At 45.5% G+C, this 25,476-nt stretch overlaps 1 long non-coding RNA gene across 3 annotated transcripts; it reads right to left on the bottom strand.

Annotated features, from left to right (window-relative positions):
- Positions 1-449: 449 nt before the first annotated feature.
- On the bottom strand, positions 450-25,466 carry LOC103879857. Of its 3 annotated transcripts, none has more exons than XR_004180120.1 (3): positions 25,423-25,466; positions 1,665-1,706; positions 450-1,306 (listed from the first exon to the last, which is right to left on the bottom strand). It is a non-coding gene; the product is annotated as an uncharacterized LOC103879857 (long non-coding RNA). The 3 variants fall into 3 exon arrangements; XR_004180119.1 differs by lacking the exon at positions 25,423-25,466 and adding an exon at positions 23,481-23,625; XR_004180118.1 differs by lacking the exon at positions 25,423-25,466 and having other exon boundaries at positions 1,665-1,963.
- Positions 25,467-25,476: the final 10 nt, after the last annotated feature.

The following is a 25,476-nucleotide window of genomic DNA, read 5'->3' as shown; positions in this document are numbered from 1 at the left end:
GAATCTAACCTTACACACAATGGCACCAACAAAGGTGAAGGATTTTTCTAGGATAAAAAGTCCCGCAAAAACATATTATCCATATTTCACATGTTGTAAAGTTAAGGTGATAGATGTAGTTGAAGAACATCGAGATTCCTGGGAAACTAGAAAAGACTGCTTTTTGCACACACTTTGTTTTTTCATATATGGCACTGTTTTTGTAATTAGTACCTGAGTATCAGCTGGCATTTTATGATGTGTAGAGCTTGGAAGGGTCAGAAAAATGTGGTGTTTGTTCCAACCTAATGCATCTGTACAGATTTAAAACCAGGAATTTCTTAACGTCGCCATCTGTTAAGCATCTCTGTTTTGGCACATTTAGCTCATAGACAATGAAGTACCTCAGCAATTGTTGCCTTTTGTGTAAGTAATTAAAGTTAGTCAATAACTAGACTCAGAAGGCTTACTTTTATTTTATATATTCTTTACTTCAGGTGCGTTTAACTTGGATTTACAATCTTAACAACTCATCTTGGGATGATTTCAGTGTCTCTAGGTCCCTCATGGACCAGATTTCACCGTGGCCTACCCTGGACCAAGCTACTAACGTCTATGGTCTGTTTTATTGTAAAAACTTCCCAGATGGTTCATTGGCTTCCACATGTAGCCCTCTGTGGATGACTTTTGCACAGCTGGAGTTTCACTGGACAGGGCTCTCCTCTGCAATGTTGAGCCAAGGCTGGGACTGATGTAGACACTCCAGTGATCACTGAGCAATGCCTGTGAGAGCAGGAGGGGAAGCAGAGAACCTTGTCAGAAGCTGGAAAGCTCCTTGTTTCTGCCAAATCCTACTGCTTTCCAGATAAAAACAAGGATTTTTTAAAAGAGAACATTATAAACAAAATAAGCAGAACAATAAATGAGACGCTGCATAGGTTTAGTGTAATTTGTTTTCCTTGTTGATTTTTACTATAAATGCAACCAGCAGAGTTTAACTGCACTCAAGTTCTCCAGCAATCGAGAGCACCAGCACTCGGCTACAGAACCTTGAAAGGACCCCAGGCCTATGCAGCTGTCATGGTTTTATAGCAACCAGCTATTATGAGACCAGGTGGTGGTGCAGGAATCTAATGTGTTGCCCAGAGACGAGGATGGTCTAATCAAACACAGCTTAAATGAAAGACAATGAGAAGATTTCACCTAAAATCCTTAACAATGGGTTTCTTCACAGAGAGTTTGAAGTTAGCTTCCACGCACTTGGCGTCTGGTAGGGCTCTACTGAAAGCTCACAGCTCAGAGGTTTCTACTCTGAAGATGTACAGACCTGGAAGAGAATTAGAGTCATATGTTATTTTAATTAGATGAAAATGGCCCATAAATATATCATCTCTTGCTCTCACTTTCCCGTTCATCAGCAAGTCCTACGGGCTCCCAAACACACCCAGAATTCTTTCTTTGCCTCCTTCTTTGTTACCCTAATCCGTCAGTTCTCATAGTGTGGGCTGTAGACACCTGAGAGTCCCTGGAAGAGACCTGTGAGTCCACAAGACCAAAACTATTCTCATCAGAATATTAAGATGTTATTTATCCTTCTTATTGTGTTGATATTTGTACTAATGGTTCCAAAGAAATGACAGGAAGAACTGCTCATTCTTTAGCATGATACGAAGCGTGGCACTGACCTGCAGCAGTGATCATTGTCCTTTTGGCCCCCACAGACTTACCTGCAAAAGAAATGCCACTTCCGTTAAAGACTGTCCCTGAAGAAGCCGCATAAATTGTGAATTGTATAAAGCCTCAACTCTTCAATGCATGTTTTTCAATGCATGTTCAATGCACAAACTGGAAGGACACAGAGAGCCTGTCTGCTACAGATGGAAGTTTGCGGTCATCTCAGAGAAAACTTTACTCATGGGACGGTTTGGGTTTTTTGGTGGGGTTTTTTTTTTTTTTTTTCTGAGACAGAGTCTTGCTCTGTTGCCCGGGCTAGAGTGTAGAGGTGTGATCTCAGGTCACTGCAAGCTCCACCTCCCAGGTTCAAGTGATTCTCCTGCCTCAGCCTCCCAAGTAGCTGAGATTACAGGCACCCGCCATCATGCCTGCCTAATTTTTGTATTTTTGTAGAGATGGGATTTCACCATGTTGGCCAGGTTGGTCTTGAACTCCTGACCTCAGGGGATCCGCCCGCCTCAGCCTCCCAAAGTGCTGAGATTACAGGCATGAGCCACCAGGCCTGGCCAATAGGACGGTTTTTACTTTGAAGAAAGATAGCGGACAAACTAAGGGAATCCAGACTTGAGTTTATGGCTGGTATTTTCTCAGAAATGAATGGAGGGAGCCATTGCCTCAAGGAGCACAACTGACACCGTCTCTTGCCAAGAACACAATTCGAGGTCTAGAGTGAAAATCTGAATTTCGGGAAATGTATATCTGCCTCTGCACACTCAAAGATTTCAGATACTTAAAGTGTTTTTTGATAAAATCAATGGGGATATTAGGGAATGTGATTTTTTAACGATAAAATTCATGATATATGTCAATATTTGAAAGATCTGCACAATTCGGTGGAGTTTTCTAAATGACAAATGCTTGATGTTATAAATGGTATAATTGCAGGGGGACAAGATGAATTCAAAGAGTAAGAATGACAAACGAATTTTCACATAAAAAAGTTAAAAGTTTGTTACTGTGGTTTCAGATTTCATGTTGCAATTAATCATTGAGAAACTATCACTTGTCTAGTTTTGGTACAGATAAGGAAAACATCCACAATCATAGGAAAAGGTTATTAACTCTCCCTTTTCCAACTACTCATCTATGTGGGGGTGAATTTTCTCCATATACTTCAGCCAGAACAGATATCATGGCAGACTAAAGACAGGGGCAGCTGTAAGAATCCAGCTGTCTCCTGTTAAGCTAGACATCATAAAAACGTAATACTCACTCATCACTAATTGTTTTCGTTTCAAAAGATATAATTATTTTCCATAAAAAATAGATATTATCACTGTTTACATGCAGCAGGCTTATAATTATTGGTTTTAAATATATTAATAAATTATCCTGTTTTAATTTCTGAGAAAATAATTTCTCAGTCAATGTAGATAGATATAACCCACATAATCTCATTAAATTCCCATCACAGCCCTATGAACTAAATACTATTGTCCAATTTATATCCTGCAAGAGTAAAGGGGCCCATTATTAATGTAATTAGGATAAATTTGCCACTAAAATTAAATATGTTGATTGTAAAGACAAGGGCTGATCTGCCTTGATAAGATTTTCTCTTAAAACCACCTGCCTGCCTTGGTGAACATTCCACCGTCAACTTTCTCCTCTACTAAGAAGCGGCATCCTGCGCGCACGAGCAGCTGGCCTCGGGGAACTGGCACAAGGATTCAGGTTCCCTCCAGAACAAGCGCTCCTCTTTTCTGTCCAGCAAGGTGTCTTGAGTAGAACTACCATGGCAACAACACATGAGGCTTGGAGAGTTCACATTTAGACATCTGATCCAAATCCCGTTGATGACAGCTTTGTGTCCTTCGGCTTCTCAGCCCTGCACTCAGCCACGCAATAAGTCGGGCTGCTGGGTAACAGAAGGATCCCTGGTGAATTACAGCTCATTCACCAGAACCAGATGAATGGTCCACCTTCTTTATGAAGCAAGAAAATGCCTCTCTCTGGCAAAACCCCATCTCTACAAATAAAAAATTAAAACATTAGCTGGGCACAGTGGGTTGTGCCGGTAGTCCTAGTTACTCAGGAGGCTGAGGTGGGAGGATTGCTTGAGCCCGGGAGGTCGAGGCTACGGTGAGCTGAGATGGAACGACTACACTCCAGCCTGGACAACAGAGTGAGACCCTGTCTTGAAAAAAAAAGAAAAAGAAAATCCTTCTCTCAAAGCTACAAGGCTGAGAACAAAGCTCTGGCTTCTGCAGGAAGCAGCAACACAGCACGACGTGTCCAGGGTTGTTTCAAACAGTGATTCTAGATTTGGGGCAACTTTGTCCCCATGGGACATTTTGCCAGCCTGGAGGCCTTGGTGGTTTTCGTGATGGGTGTGGGTGTGGACGCTACTGACACCAGGTAGGAGGAGGTCAGGGACGTGGCTACATGTCCTGCAAGGCACAGGACCCCCCCACAACACACGCACACTGAGAAGGATACAGCCCTGCATCAGAAGAGCAAGGGTGAGGCACCCCGTTTCGGAACTGCCCTGCTCTCCAGACACCCCCTCTCTGCAACCATCCCTGCTGCTGGCGTGGCGCCCACCCCAGGAGTCCACTCATCAGGTCCCAGAGAATGTCTCTGGGGTCTGCATCTTCCATAGGATATGGAGTCCTGTCTAATTGCTAGTCCCTGCTCATCCAACATGCAGCAGAGTGCCTTGTCCAGAATGAGTATTTGATAAACATAAATAGTGGCTTAATAAATATTATTATATTGTCTGTACCTCTAGTGCCAATAATCTTACAAAGAAATCGACCCACTAATAAGTTAGAGCCGCTGGATCCAATGGTAAGTTGGCATGTCCACACCAGGTATTACCAGAAGTAGCACCAGGATTAAAATGTGAATATTCCTACCCCCAAAAAATAGGAGTGTGAACTCTTACATAAGGCATCTTTTTTAATTAAAAAATCTCAAAGTAACCCAAAGAATAATTATTGAAAGGATAAACCAGAGTCCTAGAAACACTGCCAAAGATTTCTTCACTTGAGTGGAAGGAGACCACGCAATGATGACCTCTCTGAGCGGCACCGTTGCCGGTCACTCTCACTCAGCTCTCCACTGTCTGACCAGAATCCACACACAGCTACTGCGAGCCTACTATAATTGCCAACTGTTCTAGAAACTGGGGATTTGAAACGTAAAAGACTCAGCACGACCCTCCAAGAGCTCACAGCCAGATGGGAATGTGAAGATAATTTTTCCCAGTGGGTAAAAGTGCTAGAGACCCCAAAGAATATGCGTCCGGCCACTGTGTGAGCTCACGTGATCTCGTTTTCTTTAAAGGCAGGGGCAGTGAGGAAGGAGACCGGGAGGGCTGGCATCCAGGTGGGAAACCATGGTGTTTAGATTGGATGGTGAGAGACGCCAGGATGATGAGAAACGCTCAGAGCTGAGTCTGTTCTAAAGCCACAGTCCTCATCGGTGTGGTTCCTCCAAGTGCAGAACCCTTGAGAGAGGGGCTTCGCTCTCACTGAAACTGGGCTCTCCCTGCAGTGTGAGGCCAAACCCCAGGCCTTGGCAAAACCCCCTGGGCCAAGACTGCCCATCAGGCCTCGCAGGTGTTGGCCAGCAGCCTCCCTTCTCACGCACGGCTGGAGCACAGTTCACAGCTCCTCAACGTTCATGTTCCCAAGGGCAGCAGGATGACAGTCACCCACCCCCACAACGGCCTTTGCACCGCTTCTGCTGCAAATCCCGGCTCCCCGGCCACTAGCGAGGAACGTGGGCCCGGTGTCCAGCCTCTCTCAGCCTCTGAGTCCTCATCTATAAAGTCAGCAGCAGAAAACACTCTCAGAATCATTCTGACAAACAGACAGCACATAAAGTGCTTGGTATGTGCAGAGTGCTCACAGCCCTGCTCACGTCTCTCCTCCCCTCCGATGCCGTGACAAGAAAACCAGCTGCTTTGGCAGTGCAGGAGGGCCCAGCGCTCTGCTAGCAGCTGGCCACGTAACTCTGGACCTCCGGGGCCTCGGATGTCCGTGACCACCCCAAATGGAGGCAGTGCTGTCTCCTTGCAGGAGCACGAAATAAGGTGTAAGGACAGCCCCCAACACAAAGAAAAGGATTCCTAGGGATGGTTTTTTTTTTTTTTTTTTTTTTATTTTATTTATTTTTTTTTGAGACGGAGTCTTTGCTCTGTAGCCCGGGCTGGAGTGCAGTGGCCGGATCTCAGCTCACTGCAAGCTCCGCCTCCCGGGTTTGTGCCATTCTCCTGCCTCAGCCTCCCGAGTAGCTGGGACTACAGGCACCACCTCGCCCGGCTAGTTTTTTGTATTTTTAGTAGAGACGGGGTTTCACCGGGTTAGCCAGGATGGTCTCGATCTCCTGACCTTGTGATCCGCCCGTCTCGGCCTCCCAAAGTGCTGGGATTACAGGCTTGAGCCACCGCGCCCGGCCAGGGATGGTTATTAATATCTTACGGGCAGGACACATCTACCAACCCTGTCTCTAGCAGGTTCAAATACAGCCATTCGATCAGTATTTATTTATCACCTTCTGGGCGATGGCGGGGCTGGGGGAGTCGGGGGTGGGTGGTGCTGGCACAAATCAGTAATGAGAAGGGTAAACACAGCCTTTAAGGAGACACAGAAAACAGCAATTGAAAACAAGGTCAGAAAGCAGAAGGTTCTGGAACCACGGCTTATGTGTGCTGCGGCCTTGGGCAAGGTCTCTGACTTCATTTTTCTCAGCTGTAAAGTTTGTTATGAAGAATAAGTGGAAGCTCACCTATAAGTCGTGAAGCACACTGCCTGGTACCCAGTGAGGACCTCCTCCGTATTAGCTGCCACTGCAGTTTTCTTACACTTAAAGCTATCATTATTATTATTCAGGAGTAAGGTGATTGTTCGAGTTAGGACTTTTGCAGTTGGAAATTAAAGAAACTGATTTCATGTAGAGTAAGCCAAATTAAACGGTCTGTCTTCACATGACCAGTGCGTCCTTGGTCGGGACAGACACAGGCCCAGCTGAACCCAGGAACTGAGGCGATGTCTTCGGGATTCCCGGTCGCTTTGTACTGCTTTTATCGTTTGCTCTCAGCCTAAAGCAATTCTTTTATACTCAGGTCACCTTTCTCTCTTTTAAAAGGAAAATAGCCTTTAAGATCTTCAGAATTTTATCTTCCAGTTTCCATGGAAGTTTTTTCAAACACACACAAATAAGGCTTCTCCCTTCTCCTGTAGCTCCTCCTGATTCCAGAAAAGGACTCTGACTGCCCGGGCTGGGCTTCACACCCACCTGGGCTGATCCTTGGGTGGGGAAGAGCAGTGGGACCAGCCAGGTCCTGCAGCACAGGCTCGCCAGGGACTGTCGTAGCAGCATCCACTATTGGCAACCCCATTTGAATCATTGGGCTGGGAGGAACGGTTCCTCAAAGGAAAGGGGTGGGCAGAGTGGTGAGAGGAGATACAGAGCCCCCGGCGGTAATAGACACAGACAGCCATGAAGCTGGAAAACGGTACAATGAGGTCATGACACTCTAAATGAGAGAGGCAGATTCTCTGCTGGTCTTTGGGAAGAAACGATGAAAAACATGGCCTAACTGTCACCCTGCAGGACTTCTGCCTCCCAAGGTTCACAGCTTAGTTTGAAAGTGACTCGAACTCCGGTAGGTTGCTCATTTCATTCCCAAGAATAAAATCATAAACATCTGGGCAGAAAGCTTTCTGTGGTCCACTTCCTAATGGACGTTGCATGAATGCTTGGCCAAAATTGAGTTAATTCGATTCTTAACATTCGAGTTAAAGTAGTTTTGTATTTCTTTATTTATAAATATCGCAGGAAATACTCAGTGAATCTTTGAATTGTCTTTTTTTACTTCAGTAAGTGTTCCCAAGTGCCTGCTGATCTGATTAATTCTACAATTAAAATCCAGGTCCCACAGAGCAGCACTTTTGTGATCACTAGCCCAGTGAAATCACAGGGAAGAGGATAAAATACATGTGTCCCGATGTCCTTCATACCTTCTCAATGCGGACTTTAAGGCTTTTGCAGATAAATACAAAACATGCTTTGCCAACCTTCTACAAACACACAAAAGTCCCCAGACACTTTGTGATTGCAACACCACTTGGCATCTCATCTAGTGCCTGGGGCCAGCGATGGGAATGGGAGTTTATTTTCAAAGCTGCACTCCTTGTCCTGCCAGTTAATAAGCAGGTGAGCAGGGCCTTGCTTTGGCAGTCTCCACTCCGCTCCTAAACCAGACGCCCTCCCCTTCACCCCTTGATCTTCTGCCCTCCGGTCCTTTGCCCTGGGACGCTCCTCCTGCTCTACCTCACCAGCTCCTCAGGACCAGACTTCCCCCAGTCTCACAAGGTGACCCCTCCTCGGGGTGTTGAGGACCCCTGTGGAGCCTCCAGCATCTGTGCTTTCCTGCATCGAGGCACAGTGAAGGCTGCGGGATAATCGTCTGCTCACTGTCTCCTCTGCTAGGTCCCCTTGAGGGTCAGAACCTCGCTGCATCAGTGGATATCACCTGGGAGGTGTTCACACTGTTCACTGGGCAGGTTAACTTATTCCACAAGTACCTGGACACCCAACCCTGAAGGAGGCGTGGTTCCGTAGGCCCCAGAACATGAGCTTGTGCAATCCTCACGGCTTTCCTGTTGGGTATTCGCCATTGCCTTCCCATTTTGCAGGTAAGGAAACCGGTGCAGAAAAGTGAAGCAAAAGCCAAAACCCCTCCCAGGTAGGAGAGGGCCAGATCCAACCCAGGCAGGGGCCCTAAAGAGCGACCTGCTGTGAGAATAAAGTTAAAGGACACACAAGGAGCTGTGCAGACGTGGCTGCAATGCACCTGTGCCCAGCACCGTGGTCTCCTCCCTTCTAGAAATTCACCACAGCCCTGGCAGCCTCCCAGCCTGAGAAGTAGGCGTCACCTCATCAGGAAGCCACTCTCTATTTTTCCAATTCCCAGGAGCCCCAGGTGCCCCTGTCCACTCATTTCCTTAGACATGGTGTTGGGCACACCGCACTCTGCAGAGGGGCCTTCCCGCGTCCACGCTGCGTGACTAAAACGCAGTGGGGTAGCAGGTCCAGGATCCTCCCTCAAGATGAGAAGAGCTGGCTATGCCTGGTTTATGGATAGTTTTACAGATCGTCACACACAGCCTTCCCGCGCCATTCTATTTCCATCCTGTGGCGATCCTGGGTGGAGGGAGCTTTATTCCCTTACACCCTGTTTAAAAACATGCTGATCAGAAAACCGTCGATCCTCTTTCTGCCACCGTAAATGAGTTCGTGTTTTCTAGAACTTTGCGTGCCTGGCCTCGTGCAGCGAGAGCTTCTCTGGGTCTGGCTCCTGTCACTCAGCACGATGACTGTGAGTTTCCTTCCTGCGCTGCATAGGTGAGGAGCTCGTCTCTGCTCACTACTGAGCACTGTTCACCGTGTGGACACGGCCAGGTGTGCATATTCCTTCACCTGTTGGGAGACAAAGGGTTGCTCCCTTTTGGAGACACTATGAATGTGGCTGCCATGAACATTCATGCGCAAAACAACCAAAACACTGACAACTCCTGCGAGGTCAGGCTCTGCCCTCCCACAGACATCCCCACCGCTCCACTGGAGCGTCCTTCTACCACTGCTCTGGAGCTGTTCCCAGGCTCCTCAGCCTTTGTTTTAAATATGCAGGACACACTCCCACATTCTCTGAACCCTGCCGATCCTGGATGCCAGGAGCTTTGGTTTCCATCTCTGGGAGAGGTGAGTCACCCCATCTCTGTCTCCGTAGCTACTGACCCACTGACTTTTATCACTGTCCCCCAAGAATTCTGTGAAAGTGATAACTACAGCCTGCCCTATGTACATGTGGACATCACACATATAAACACATACTTTTACACACACACAAAATCAGGGTCAAACAAAAAGCCAAAAAGAAAATGTTTAAGTGAGCACAAATGAAATCCATGTGGGCTAATGCTAGGATGGAAAGAGACTCAGAGTCATCAATACATACATCAGGAAAAAAGATGGGTGCTGAGTTTCAAAAGAAGCTAAGTGAGCAATCAGTGAAATTAGTAATGAATAAAGAAGCCCCAGAGAACAAGGGAGACAGAGACTACAGTGTTCACTGCAGCAGACTCTTTAATATTCAAAAGTGGGAAAATCCTGACTGTCCCTAGCAGAGGAAGACAGAGGCTAGGGTTTAGCCACGTAATAGCACACACGACAGCTGTCACGATGGGTGAGCTGGAGCTACCTGTCCATAGCAGCTACATCTCAAAAGCAAAACATGAAACAAAAAGCAAGTGACATAAAGGCACATATAGGCTAACGCAATTTATGTGTCTTAAATACAGAATACCTGGGAAGTACAAAGTATGAGATATTTTTAGAAGCAAATATGTATCATAAAAGTGCAAAAGCTTGCCTGATCCTGATACTCACTCACTTCAGAAGAGTGATTATTTCTGAAAGGAAAGAATGAGAGCAGGAATTAATGAGTTTCAGCTTTTTCAGTGTTGCTATTTATTTAAAAAAAAAAAAAAAAAAGAAAAAAGAAAAGAATACAGGCCTGAGGCAAATACACCAAACTCTCACATCTGTTTCGTCTTAGTCGGGGACACATAGATGTCTTATATGATTTTGTCTACATTGCTGTATGTTCAAAATATTTCATAATCAAAACAAAGAAAACTACTGGCTCCATCTTTATAATTATCATTTTAAACCTCTTTCGATTATCAAAGCATTTTTTATATGTCTAAGAATGGCACATGGATTTGTACGGGTTGGCTGTGAATCAAATTACTAGCATCAAATTGAACCTTGATGTGACTTGAACGATGGTGAAGCCTGTTTACCTGGGGAGACGGACTCAGGCAGCCTGAGGTTACACCCAATCAACCATAACCTCCTATTGAACACCTCCTTAAAAAAATCCGAACTCAGCCTCTTCTCTTCATCCCATGATCACTGTCCTTGGCTGCACGCCCCAGCCCCCAGCCAGCAATGCCATGCAAATGACACGAAGCGGAAACATGAGCCAGCAATACCAAGCGAAATGTCACCCTACTGCCAGGTCGTTTCCCCTTTTTAATACTATATTAGTCCATTCTCGCACTGCTATAAAGAAATGTCTGAGGCTGGGTAATTTATAAGGAAAAGAGGTGTTTTTGTTGTTGTTGTTGTTTTGCTTTGTTTTGTTTTTTGAGACTCTCTTGTCGCCCAGGTTGGAGTGCAATGGTGCAATCTCTGCTCACTGCAACCTCCGTCTCCCAGGTTCAAGTGATTCTCCTGCCTCAGCTTCCCGAGTAGCTGGGATTATAGGCAACTGCCACCACGCCCAGGTAATTTTTGTGTTTTTAGTAGAGACAAGGTTTCACCATGTTGGCCAGGCTGGTCTCACACTCCTGACCTCAGGTGATCTGCCCACCTCGGCCTCCCAAAGTGCTGGGATTATAGGCATGAGCCACCACAGTTGGCCAGAAAAGAGGTTTAATTGGCTCATGGTTCCACAGGCTGTGCAGGAAGCATGGCAGCTTCTGCTTCTGGGGAGGCCTCAGGAACCGCCTGAGGCCATCTGGGCAACGTGGCACAAATGGCAAGGCAGAGCAGGTATCTCACATGGCATCTCATATGGCAGGAGCAGGAGCAAGAGAGAGACAGGGAGGTGCACCCTATACACTTTTTAAAAAACAGATCTCAGGGCAATTCACTCACTCACTGTCAACCACTATCACCGAGGGGACAGCACAGAGGAGACAGTGCCAACCCGTTGGTGAGAACCCCACCCCCATGATCCAGTCACCTCCCTCTAGGCGCCACCTCCGACGCTGGGGATTACAGGCAACATGAGGTTTGATGGAGACGCAGATCAAAACCATATCAAATATTACAACCGCCTGCAGTTTCATGAGCTGTCAGCTGCTCGCCATCAGCAGCCAGGCTTCACCAAACACAGGACAGGAATTCTCTCAAGGTAGATGCCAAATTCCAGGCCATTTCCTGCTTTCTTTCCTTCTAAAGTCTTATTTGTTCCCATAAACTCTCTTGTTTTCTGATTTTGTATTTCTGTTTTGTTTTGTTTGGCTTGAGCTAGCCTGAGCCAGTTTTTCATGCTTGTGGCTGGTACCTGTTTCCTGGGGGCTGCCATTATAAAGTACCACAACCTGGACTGAAAACAACAGAAATGTATCAGGCCACCAGCCAAGAGACCAGAAGTCAGAGACCAAAGTGTCTCAGGGTTGGCCCCTTCTTGAGGGCTCTGAGCAAGAATCTATTCCCTGCCTCCCCGGCCTCGGTGGCTCCCAGCAGTCCTCGGTGGCTCCCAGCAGTCCTCAGTGGCTCCCAGCAGTCCTTGGTGGCTCCCAGCAGTCCTCGGTGGCTCCCAGCAGGCCTCGCTGGCTCCCAGCAGTCCTCGCTGGCTCCCAGCAGGCCTCGGTGGCTCCCAGCAGTCCTCGGTGGCTCCCAGCAGGCCTCGGTGGCTCCCAGCAGGCCTCAGTGGCTCCCAGCAGTCCTCGGTGCTCTTTGGCTTGTGGCTGCACCACTCCCATCTCTGCCCCTGTCACAGGACACACTCTCTCTGTGTCTCTGTGTCCAAATTCTCCTCTTCTTACAAGGACACCCATCCATGCATTAGGACTTGCCCAGTCCAGCATGGCATCATCTCAACTTGATTATAGCTGCAAAGAAAGACCCAGCCTCCAAATCATGTCGAGTTCACAGTGCACTGGAAGTTGGGACACGAACATATCCTTTGGGAAGATGTTATTCAACCTGCAACGTTGCCCAAATGACCTCAACTAATAATAAATAAAGTGTATTCCATTTAGTGTGTAAATAAAGTTTAAAACAGAGCCTGTTGCTTTTGCATTAAAGAGCAGTCCTGAACTCTTCAAAATCCCTCGTAGCCCTGGGACAGGGGGCGAGCCCCTTCCCTCTTCCTTCTCACCCTGCACCACCCCACCCCACAGCGCCCACTTCCTCTGCCCGAGACACTCGTCTCTCTGCCGTGCCCACATCTGTGTGGTGGAAAGTGCCTGCTGATCTTTTGCATGACCGCTAATCCAGCAGAATACTTTAACAGATACAATCGCTTATATGCACAAAAGGGCATGGGCACTCCCCGTTGTCATCCTCGGGAGTTGTCGCCATTGACTCGAGAAGTCACGTGCTGAAGATGTGGCTCAACATACGTCAATGCTCCTCGTTGGGAATTGTCTTCAAAAACAACTAAAGACAAAGCCATATTCTTTTTAGTTCAAAACAACATCAACATCTCATCTGTTCTGCTTGTTTCTCAAAAGATGAATATTCACCACTATCCACAACAGTCATGAGATCGAACATCACAACTGAAAAATGTGAATATTTGAGAAAAGAGTAAGATCTCCCACAAGCAATGTAAGAAGACAAACTGAGAACCATCCTGTTCAACTCATATCACACATGACCAACTTCCTGAATCCATAAAAAAGTTTCTACAAAGCATGAAGACCAATAGACTCATAAGCAGAAATGGCTAAAGGCCGTGAACAGAAAGTTCACATAGCAAGAACTCATAGTGCGAAAAGAAGCTCAACCTCACTTATTATAAAAACTGTACCAAGATAATTTATCACCTCTCAGATCAGCAAGTCTGAAAAGTTTGATAACACACAGCGGGACAGATTCTTAGGAGGGTAATTTGGCATTAATTATCAATACAATGTGTATAACCTTTGACCCAGCAACTACCTCTACAAATACATTTACATGTGTGTTAAGTGATGTGGTGTAAGGTATTTCTTTACACCATTATTTGTTATAAACATCAGAAATAACCTAAATATCTCTCACTAACTTGGGTATTTAGTATGTTAGTATTTATTTACTCTGGGTAAATAAATTATATCACATTCATAAAATAAAACTCTATACAAATGTTTACAAGTGAGTATGTTTCCTAGCTTAGTCCTATCAGGTTGCTACAACAAAACACCATAAGCTGGCTGGCTTTCACCACAGAAATTTATTTCTCACAATTTTGGAGCCTGGGAAGTCTCAGATCAGTGTCTGGTAAAGACCTGCTTTCTGGTTCCTAAACGGTGCCTTCTTGCTGTGTTTTCACATGGTGGGAGGGGCCAGCCAGCCCTCCAGGGCTTCCTCCATGAGGGCAGGAATGCCATTTGCAAGGGCTCCACCCACATGGCCTAATCGCCTCTCAAAGGGGATCCTTGGGGATTCAAATGGTAACGTATGTATTTGGAGGGGATGCAAACACTCAGACCATAGCATTCCTCAAGTACTAATAGGTTATTATGTGTAAAAAAAAAAAATGTGGAACAGCTTACGAACTTCGAACTTCATGTATATACATTTTATATCATATAGTGCCTTAAGGGTTGAGAAAGGGGAAAGTGCCTATGTATACCTCTGTATTTTAGCTACGTATTTGCTTCTCTATGCATCATGTATTTCTGGAAGGATACATTAGGAACTGATGATACATTGGTTATGTCTGCACACTGAAGATGAGAGATCGGGCTTGAGATCTGAGAGCCAAGGGCAGGGAGCAAGCACTTGGCCTGCACACACTCGGCCAACACCGTCTTCTGGAACATTCTCTTCTAGAATCCAGGCAACAGTGTGGGCACACTTTCCAAATGGTGAGTTATAAAAAATGGTTTAGACAGTTTCACAATGTTTTGAATATTTACATGATCTCCCTAGGTGGCTAAAGGTAACATCTATAATTTTTACATTTTTAAAACATATTCAGTTACTTTAATCTCCCCCTGTATAAACATATAAATCATAGATAGGGGAAAAGTCTTCCTTAGTTCCTCCACTGTTTATTAGGCTCCCCACTGTCAATGAAATAAATGACTGAGATACTATCTTTCAGGTTATTTCTCACAATGACAGGGTGAAACTCAAAAGGATTTTAAAAATATAACTAACCACAAAACATTTCCCATGCTTTCACATTACTCTCAAAGATTTGGAATATTTTATGGCACACGACTTTTCGCGTGATTCCAGCTTTTTATGAGTTTTCTATCTATATTCCAAATTCTGTTACTGTAGGCAAACATTCCTTCAAATCCTTTTCAAAATATAAAATTACTAAATTAAGGTGCAATAAAATATATTCATTCAGCCAACAAATATTTATTGTCTGCTACACAAAATGAAGGCTCTATTAGACCTACTCTATCCAAATAAAAATGAAGAAAGAGAAGTATAAACAAATTTAAAAGATTAATAAGAAATTCTAAATAATAACGTAACCTCACAGTGGGCCTGGTTAGAAAAAACACACTTCCCCATCCTTCCTTTGTTGAACCGCTCCCTATCCCACGCGGAGATGCTCTCGGGACCATTTCTGACTTGTGAAGGATGGCAGGGAAGGAAGAATCAGAAGACCATGCAAACTAGCTCCAGCATAGCTGGGTTTCTCAACACATCCAGAGGTCATACGTACAAACACATCTGTGGCAGAGCTGGACCCACAGGCCGTGAACATTTCTATGCAGTGTGTTTTCCCTCACTCTGAGTCAGGTATCAGTTCCTTCCCTCGCCAAGACACCTGACTCTCGCCTCCGCTTCTCTTCTCTCTGCAGACCGGCTTTCTCTGCAGACCGGCTTTCTCTGCAGACCGGCTTTCTCTGCCGCTTCTTAATTTCTTCTTTCCCTGGGGGTGCTCCAGTGTGGTGCTACTTCCACACAGCCCCTTTCATCACCAGAGCCCTGCATCAGGCGACTGCAGTCAAAGGGGAGAGACAGAGGGAATGCGGCTCCACCTAGACCTTGGACGCCCTACGCCTGGGTCAGTGCCCCGCTTCTCCCACCTTCTAGCTAAGGTCAGCAAGCTCAGACACCCCTTTATTCCAGGTGTGATGGATGGTGAGGCAGGTGAGAATGGAACTCAAGCATCGCATGGAAACCGACCGACATCTGCTGCAAGACTCAAAGTACCTGGGGGATTATTCCAGAAGTTGGTTTTTGCTTCAATAGTTTTATGGAAGAATTTAAAATGTGTTGCATACTTTCTTGCAAATACGATCTCGTCACACTCGCCCACTTACAACTTTACAACTTTTTAATGGCTCGCCCTTGTCCTCAGTGTAAATCTCAGAGTTCTCAGCCTTAAGCATCTTCCCTCTCCTAACCTCTGCTCTCCTAACCTCTCCCCTCCTAACCTCTCCTAGCCTATCTTATTTCATAATCCTCTCCTCATAAACATTCTCCCTTACTTCCAGACCTTTGCACGTCCTGTAATTATTCTTGGAATTATCAGCACTTCATGCTATATAAATGAAACTGAAACCTTTAATTCTGTTTCTAGAGTTTGAAAAACATTTGCAATCAGGTCTGCTCCAGAGAAAAGTGGGAGGTAAGAATAAAAATGGTGTGCAGTGTGTTTGATCTCCCAGTGAAGCCCACCTCCTTGCCAACACGCCCACCAGGAGCTTGGTTCACTTCTGATCTTTCCTCCACCCTAGTGAAATCAGATCAGGGAAGATCCAAAATTCACTCATCCAAATGAAACTAGCTCACAGTTTCCATTTCATTTACCACTCCCAGTGCTATCTGCATTGAATCATGAATCAAAATTTTAAGATTAAAGTCATAATGTTAGAATGTTAAACTGTCCATCTTCAGCCAGTAGAAAATGGACATTATTTTCCATTTGAAAGGCAGGTGGAGCCTTTCCAATGACTCTGAGTTCAGTTTTCTGCCATTGTATAAGGCAGAGTTTGGCTGCACTTTCGTTGTCATGAAAGTACGTATTGCATGGATGAATAACGGAAATTTTTCATAAAACTATCTGTGATTGCATCTGCCAAGGCTGGTCTGCAGAGCTGCACATCAACACAATAGCTCGTATGAATTTCCACAATAGGCCAGAAATGATTAAATAATTTTTGTAGAACAGCATTTGAAATTTTGCTTCTGTCTCTATTTTTCATAATAGTCAGCAGAGAACCGATTGCATCCCTCCAAGAAATGAATAATTTGGCATTTTAAAGAGGTTCAGAGGCACACATTAGCACAGAAAAACCATTACGAGCCAGTGTGTCAGGCACACACATCTCGGCGGCCTTTTCAAGCACTTTATCTTTCAACTCTACCAAATGCTATTTTTTAAAAGCATCCAGATTTCTATCCTAAAGGCAATTACTTTCTTAAAGTTCATAAAGGGTAGGAGACAAATGAAAAATGCATTTTAACATGTATATCTGTGTCCCCCAGCAATAAAATCTAAATAGTATATTAAACTGCAACTCTGAGAGCTGTGAGGAAAAGGGGCTTGCATAATTCTAGTCCACTGTATTAAGAAATCCATGAGATGGTCTAAAACCATTTTATGTCCATACAAACAAAGGCTACACAAATTCCCCAATGTTCTTATGAAACTTTGTCAATGCCTTCTGTGACAGATAGATTTCATGTGTGAAATTGGCTAGGTTACAGTACCCAGTTATTCAATCAAATGCTAATCTGGGGTTGCTGCAAAGATATTTTGTAGATGTGGTTCATATCTATCATCAGGTGACTTTAAGTAAAAAAGTAGATGAGGTCCACTCACATACTCTTGGAGAAGAGGAAGGTCTGCTTCAAGACTGAGCATCAGCTCCTGATTCAGCTTCCAGGATGCCCACCTGCCCCTTGGATTTCAGAATTACCAGCCCTACAATCATGTGAATGAATGTGTTGAAATAAATCTCTTGATAGATAGATAGATGATAGACAGACAGATGGATGGATAGATAGATAGATATAGAGACATAGAAACAGAGAGATAGAGAGATAGGGAAAGATAGACGATAGAGAGATGATAGATAGGTAGGTAGATAGATAGATAGATAGATAGATAGATAGATAGATAGATAGATAGATACAGAGAGAGAGATAGACAGATAGCTATCTTCTAATGGTTCTGTTTCTCTAGAGAACCCTGACTGATACATTGTCCCATGTGATAATATTCACTAACATACATTTCACACCCTATAGTTTTTTCAAGGGGAAATGCTCTGTGAATATATTAATGATATAAAGCCCTGTGAAGGTTTTGTCTTTGTGAACAGATTTTTTTGGTGGCATTAAATCAGCTTTTTCAAATCATAATTCCAGTTACCTAAACAAGTTGCCTGAGTTACTGAAGCAACCAGAAGAATCAAGACCACTTCCAAATTACCTCTTACAATTTCCAGGATGTAACCCTAAGGAGCTGACTAATAGTTGTTATTGTTGCTGTGTGTTCTAGTTGGAAAAGTCAGAACCGTACAAATGGAATTGGTGTACTACAAACATAACACAAAGATGGGAGGTGAGCCTGTGGGTACTTTCTTCGATGTTTCTCAAGGAAAAATGGGGGCATACAACTCTCACTTAACCAGGTTAAACTGCTATTTTTCTGCTGACTTGATGATTACATTTCTGTCTCATTTCCTGATTTAGATCATCAAATTTAAAGTCAGTGCACCTATAATCCCAGCACTTTGGGAGGCCGAGACACGTGGTTCATGAGGTCAGGAGATCAAGACCATCCTGACTAACACGGTGAAACCCTGTCTCTACCAAAAAATACAAAAAAAAAAAAAAAAAATTAGCTGGGCGTGGTGGCGAGTGCCCATAGTCCCAGCTACTCAGGAGGCAGAGGCAGGAGAATGGCATGAACCCAGGAGGCGGAGCTTGCAGTGAGCCAATATCGCACCACTGCCAGCCTGGGCGACAGAGTGGTGAGACTCCGCCTCAAAAAATAAAAATAAAAATAAAAAATAAAAAAATAAAGTCAGTGCACCAATGAGCAGGCCTCCCTCATTCTTCAGTAGAGCTCCTCTTAAAGTCTCCACTAGTCCTTTCTAGTGAAAGCCTATAAACGCTGGAAATAAAAAGTGGAAGCTGCGGACCATCTCCTCGGGAATTAACCCTGCCTCTCCTGGAAGACAGGCACACCTCACGTTCTGATGCGAACACATACTACAACAGATGACACACGGCTTCTCGACCGCCCTCGCTCCTCACAGAGCGCCCATCTTCTGTCCCGCATACAGCGGCATGTGACAAGTCACTGGACCTTCTGAGCCCAAATATCTGATATCCTTGATTTTATAAAGGCAGGTGGGAATTATAAACACTCACGTAAAACGAACCAGGGGACCTTGCACTTCAAAGAAATCTCACAGTTTTTAAATCCTCTTGGTAAATATGAACTTTTTTTTTTTTTTTAGTGACTGGATCTCACTCTGTCACCCAGGCTGCAATGCAGTGGTGCTATCACAGCTCACTGAAGCCTCGACCTCCTGGGCTCAAGCAATCCTCTCAACTCAGCCTCCCGACTACCTGGGACCACAGGTGTGAGCTGTCTCGCCTGGCTAATTATGAACTTTTGTGCATTGGCTTTGCTGAAAGCAAGAAACAGGTCTATGTTGCTGAATGTGGGCTGAGCTTACTCTGTCAGCCCACTGGTATTTCATTCAAGTTAATTGATCCACCTGGCAATATGCATTTCATAATTACTGCCAAAATTACCATGACTGCATTTATGTGTGTAGAGTGTGTGTTTCACCTGGGCCTCCAGTAGATTAAATAGCACAACTCTAGACTTTTTTTTTTTTAATTCCTTTTCCTTTTTTTTTTTTTTTTTTTTTTTGAGACAGAGTCTCACTCTTGTAGCCCAGGCTCGAGTACAATGGCGTGATCTCAGCTCACTGCAACCTCCACCTCCTGGGTTCAAGCAATTCTCCTGCTTCAGCCTCCCGAGTAACTGGGATTACAGGTGTGCACCACCACACATGGCTAGGTTTTGTATTTTTAGTAGAAAATCGGGTTTCACCATGTTGGCCAAGCTGGTCTCAAACTCCTGACCTCAGGTGATCTGCCTATCTCGGCCTCCCAAAGTGCTGGGATTACAGGCAGCTCTAGACTTGATGTGATGACGATGATGATTTAACACAAATGCCATAATTCTATTAGGTTCTCCAAATTTTTATTGTGCTTTCACATGCAAATTCTTATTTAATACTCACGACATTCTATTTTACTTTACAGATGAGGAAAATTGGCCTTAAAGAGAGCAAGTGACTCACCCATGAGGAAGTGACAAATCAAAAGGGAAGTTGGCAGCAGAGCCTGACACCCAGCCTGCGCACTTCCCCTCCTAAGGCCATCTCGGATCTGTAAACCCCTGACGTCTTTCCAAGCTCTTCCCAGACACACACCAGCAGGTCTGATTCCCATCCCACTGAGGACCTCTGTGTGTAAGGCCTCCTGTTCTGAGAACTCTTTCTCCCCGTGGACAGCAGAGACTGGGCCTGCACACAGAGGTCTGTCTTCTGTTTGGTTTTCCAGGCGTGGTTCTGGGAACCAGCGCTGTCTAACATACAGTCAGAACATCATGAAACCAGAAAAAGGATGGAGAGACCAGCAATATGAGAGACCCGGGACTTTCCACTTGTAAACTCACATATTAGAAGCGGGCTCCACAGCAAGATGGATGGAAACCAATCAGCCAGTCCAGAAAGAGAACACAGTTACTTTTATGACGGACATCGATACCCATTCATTGATGGGAGGATCCTTATGATATTGTGCTAAGTGGAAAAGCAAGTTACAAAAAAAATTATAGCCTGATCATAGTTTTATACATAAAAGAGTGAAAAGTGAAAGTTCATACCATGCTCAGATAATTGTTTCTCAGTGGTATAATTTGGAGCCTTTTATGTTTACAAATGTTTTTCTTAATTTTCTAACTTTTAGCCATAAGTAGGCAGTGCTTGAGTAACATAACATTTGAAAGACAGTTATGGCTAATGGCTAATCATTTATGAGTAGGCTATTCAGTTACCAAACACTCTTATGCCGAGGACCTCTCCCACCTCCTGCCCAGTTTTCTCCAAACAGCCCAGGAGTCTGGGCAGGAAGTGGGCAGAGCCAGCGCTGATGCCCAGGCTCAGCAGGGACAAGGAGGTGACTGGGCCTCCATCCTGGGTGTTAACAAGCTTCTTCCCTCCTCTGCTTATAAAGCTGCTCCAATTTGCAGAAGAGTCACCTGGTGACTGTTTCAGGACCTGAAGTGAATGAGCTAAGGAACTAACTGTGTGTCACTCTTAGTTGCCTACAGTGGCATTACCACTGCGGGAGCAGCAGTCACGTCTCCCCATCCCATGGGAATGCTCAGCACTCAGGCCCCACCTGCAGGACGGCAGAGGTATTTGCAGGTACAACCGGCCCAGAACATACTTGGGAAAGCAGGGATGAGTCAGTTAGATTTCCCACTAGGTTTTCAAACTGCAGCTCTTTTTTCATCCAGGGGGTGGACCTTGTCTGATTGGCACTCGATGTTGTATGACCCTGGAGCAGGTCTGCACAGGAAAGGGGAGGAAAACTTGTGCACTCTCTCTCCAGTTCCTGCACGCTCTCTCCCATGCCATCGGCGGTTGACATCACCAGTTCCCATCTACAGCCCGGCCCAGGCGAAGTGGGTTCCCTCTCTGTGTTGCCGGGCAGCTCTGACCACGAGGACAAGCCCCAGTTGTCAGGAACTAACAGCATCCACTTTCCTCTTTCCCTTGAAACTCTTATCTTTCCAGATGTCACCAGTTCTGAATCCTGTGCATAGTATTCATGTTTCAAAGAGAATGCTCAAAATACTTTAGAGAATAAGCTTTTTAAATGCCCTCCGGTGCTCATGTAATTACCCACTAGGTCATGAGAAGTCATTACTGCTTTTACTCTTCATGTTTATAAATAATGGAGCCCTTCTCCTCTGGCCTCTGTTCAGCTATAATTTGTTAGCCTAGTTGTGATTCCTCTGGGCTTGTGAAACTAATAATGTTTACTTTCTTTAGAAATAGAAAATACATAGATGCATAGCAAATGCTTATTTAGTCTTCACTCTGTGCCAGGCACTTCTGATGAATCCCACACAGACTCTCATTTCATCCTCAGGACAATGCCTGGGATAGGGGCAGAACAGTGACCATCACTATTCACCAGGGAGACACTGAGGAAAACACAGCCAGCAAGTTGCAGAGGCTGAGCCCAGGCTGCCCGGCCCTCACACGGGCCCCTGAGTGTCATGATATACGGCACCTCTGCACAGGCAGCGACAAAAATCACTTTCACCTGAGTGTCCATGTGTGACTGTGAGTCCGACCTTCCAAGAAAGCTGCCCCCACACCAGGAGGGCTCACAGAACTCCTGTCGTGACCAGGCTAGCTCCGTCCCTTCTCACACTGCCATTCTTGGTTAGGTGACAGCCACACAGCCTGGGCTGATCCCCTCTGAGGGAAGCCCCAGGGTTTTATTTGAAGACTGAGTATGAATGAGGCACCCAGGGCTGCTGGCAGCAGTGGGCCATGAGAGAACCCTGCCAAACCTGGAATACACTCTAAGGAAGCAGGACAGGTGGAGAGAGGGATGGTGGCCCCCGTCTCATCACGGGAGCTGCCAAATTCAGTGCATCCTTCAGAACCTTCTAGCAATGCAATGCAGTGGCTTCCTCTTACTGCCTGCATCCTTGTTAATGTGGGTTTTCTTCTTGGGACTTGCAACCAATAAATAATGTGGTCAGGAGAGGAATATTCTTACCAACAGCCATTCAGACATGGCATTGGCTGCCTGGAGGCAGAGAAGGGGCAGCCATTGGCTATTCTTGACATTTTACAATTAAACATCCAGCTATATTATCTGTGTGTGGAGTTGGCACTTGTGTAATGTGAGGCTACAGAACTAGGGGACCATAGAATTCAAAATGTAGAGAGTGAGGCCCAATCAGGAAAGAGAGGATTGCTTTGGAAGTGGCCACCCCACCTGTGATGCAGAGAAGAAATGGGTATGGGTTGGTGAGCAGAAGATGTGGTCCTGGTTATCTGACCTTCTGAGGCCAAGAGACTTGAAGGATTCTCTACCCCCAGGCCAAGGTATTATCAGCCAGGAAGTGGAGATTTTTTTTTTTTTTTTTTTTTTTTTGAGATGGAGTCTTGCTCTGTCTCGCAGGCTGGAGTGCAGTGATACAATCTCAGCTGACTGCAACCTCTGCACCCCGGGTTCATGCCATTCTCCTGCCTCAGCCTCCCGAGTAGCTGGGACTATAGGCACCCACCACCATGCCCAGTTAACTTTTTTGTATTTTTAGTAGAGAAGGGGTTTCCCTGTATTTGCCGGGATGGTCTCGATCTCCTGACCTTATGATCTGCCCGCCTCAGCATCCCAAAGCACTGGGATTATAGGCATGAGCCACCACACCTGGTGGAACTGGGGATTTATCAGGACCATGGATGGAGGTCGGGAGAAGTCAGATCCTCATGCTGACCCCATGCACCTCCCATCAGGCTTTCTTTCCTCGAAAGTCATTCTTTCTGGAGAGGCTCAGCTGGTGGGCAGCCAGGGCTTTTTCCTCCCACCAATGGACACTGGAATGTACCTGAGGCAGAAGCCACTAAATGCAAAGTGAAGCTGGGAGAAAGCTTGTTGCCAGGGTGCAGAGGTTCCCTCCCAATTCTGGATTCAAACTCGATAGCTAGATAAGATCTCTGGTTTGGGTTACTAAACAACTGAAACCAAACAAACAGAGCAGAAGTCTAAATGTCAAGGCCTTGCATTGCCAAAAAAAAGCGCTAAAACTGAGCCAAGGGCCACCAAGACAAACATGCAGGAGGACCCATATCTCTCCCACAAGAAAGCCCTAGAAAATGTGGAGCCACCTGAGGGCGTCACCCCAAGGCCTTTCCAGAGTGTATTAGTCTGTTTTCACACTGCTGATAAAGACATACCCAAGACTGGGCAATTTATAAAAGAAAGAGGTGTATTGGACTTACAGTTCTGCATGGCTGGGGAGACCGCACAATCGTGGCGAAAGGTGAAAGACACATCTCACATGGTGGCGGACAAGAGAAGAGAGCTTGTGCAGGGAAATTCCCATTTTTAAAGCTGTCAGATATCATGAGACTCATTCACTATCACAAGAACAGTGCAAGAAAGACCTGCCCCCATAATTCAATCATTTCCCACTGGGTTCCTCCCACAACATGTGGGAAGTGTGGAAGTTGCAATTCAAGAGGAGATTTGGGTGAGGACACAGCCAAACCATATCATTCCATCTCTGGCTCCCCTCAAATCTCATATCCTCACATTTCAAAACAAATCATACCTTCCCAACAGTCCCCAAAGTCTTAACTCATTTCATCATTAACTCAAAAGTCCATAGTCCAAAGTCTCATTTGAGACCAGGCAAGTCCAGGCAAGTCCCTTCTGCCCATAAGCCTGTAAAATCAAAAGCAAGTTACTTACTTCCTAGATACAACGGGGGTACAGGCATTGGGAAAATACAGCCATTCCAAATGGGACTAATTGGCCAAAACAAAGGGGCTACAGGCCCCACACAAGTCTAAAATCCAGTGGGGCAGTCAAATCTTAAAGCTCCAAATGATCTGCTTTGACTCCATGCCTCACATCCACACCATTCTGATGCAAGAGGCAGGTTCCCATGGTCTTGGGCAGCACCGCCCTGTGGCTTCGCAGGGTACAGCCTCCCTCCTGGCTGCTTTCAAGGGCTGGCACTGACTGTCTATGGCTTTTCCAGGCACATGGTGTAAGCTGTCAGTGGATCTACCATTCTGGGGTCTAGAGGATAGTGGCCCTCTTCTCACAGCTCCACTAGGTGGTGCCCCAGTAGGAATTCTGGGTGGGGACTCCAAAACCACATTCCCCTTCTGCACTGCCCGAGGAGAGATTCTCCATGAGGACCCCATCCCTGCAGCAAACTTCTGCCTGGGCATCCAGGTGTTTCCATACATCTTCTGAAATCTAGCAGAGGTTCCCAAACCTCAATTCTTGACTTCCATGCACCCACAGGCTCAACGCCACATAGAAGCTGCCAAGGCTTGGGCTTCAACCTTCTAAAGCAACAGCCTGAGCTGTACCTTGGCCCCTTTTAGTCACAGTTGGAGTGGCTGGAACACAGGGAACCAAGTCCCTAAACTGCACACAGCAGAGGCACCCTAGACCTGGCCCATACAATCACTGTTTCCTCCTAAACCTCTGGGCCTGTGATGGGAGGGGCTGCTGTGAAGACCTCTGATGTGCCCTGGAGACATTTTCCCTATTGTCTTGGGGATTAACATTTGGCTCCTCATTACTTATGCAAATTTCTGCAGCCAGCTTAAATTTCTCGTCAGAAAATGGGATTTTCTTTTCTGTTGCATTGTCAGACCGCAAATTTTCAAAACCTTTGTGCTCCACTTCTCTTATAAAAATGGATACCTTTAACAGCACCCAAGTCACCTCTTGAATGCTTTGCTGCTTAGAAATTTCTTCCACCAGATACCCTAAATCACCTCTCTCAAGTTCAAAGTTCCACAAATCTCTGAGGCAGAGGCAAAATGCCACCAGTCTCTTTGCTAAAAGAAAACAAGAATCACCTTTGCTTCAGTTCCCAACAAGTTTCTCATCTCCATCTGAGACCACCTCAGCCTGGATTTCATTGTCCGTATCATTAGCATTTTGGTCAAACCCATGCAACAAGTTTCTAGGGAATTCCAAACTTTCCCACATTTTTCTGTCTTTTTTTTGAGCCCTCCAAACTGTTCTGACCTCTGTCTGTTACCCAGTTCCAAAGTCACTTCCACATTTTCAGGTATCTTCAGCAGCACCCCAGTCTACTGGTACCAATTTACTGTGTATTAGCCCATTTTCACACTGCTGATAAAGACATACCCAAGACTGGGCAATTTACAAATGAAAAAGGTTTATTGGACTTACAGTTTTACATGCCTGGGGAGACCTCACAATCATGGCAGAAGGTGAAAGGCACAT

Source organism: Papio anubis, chromosome 19 (genome assembly GCF_008728515.1).
Source record: "Papio anubis isolate 15944 chromosome 19, Panubis1.0, whole genome shotgun sequence".
Classification (NCBI taxonomy): Eukaryota; Metazoa; Chordata; class Mammalia; order Primates; family Cercopithecidae; genus Papio; species Papio anubis.
The sequence above is the reverse complement of the archived record's forward strand: the minus strand, read 5'-3'. Positions and strand labels throughout refer to the sequence as shown.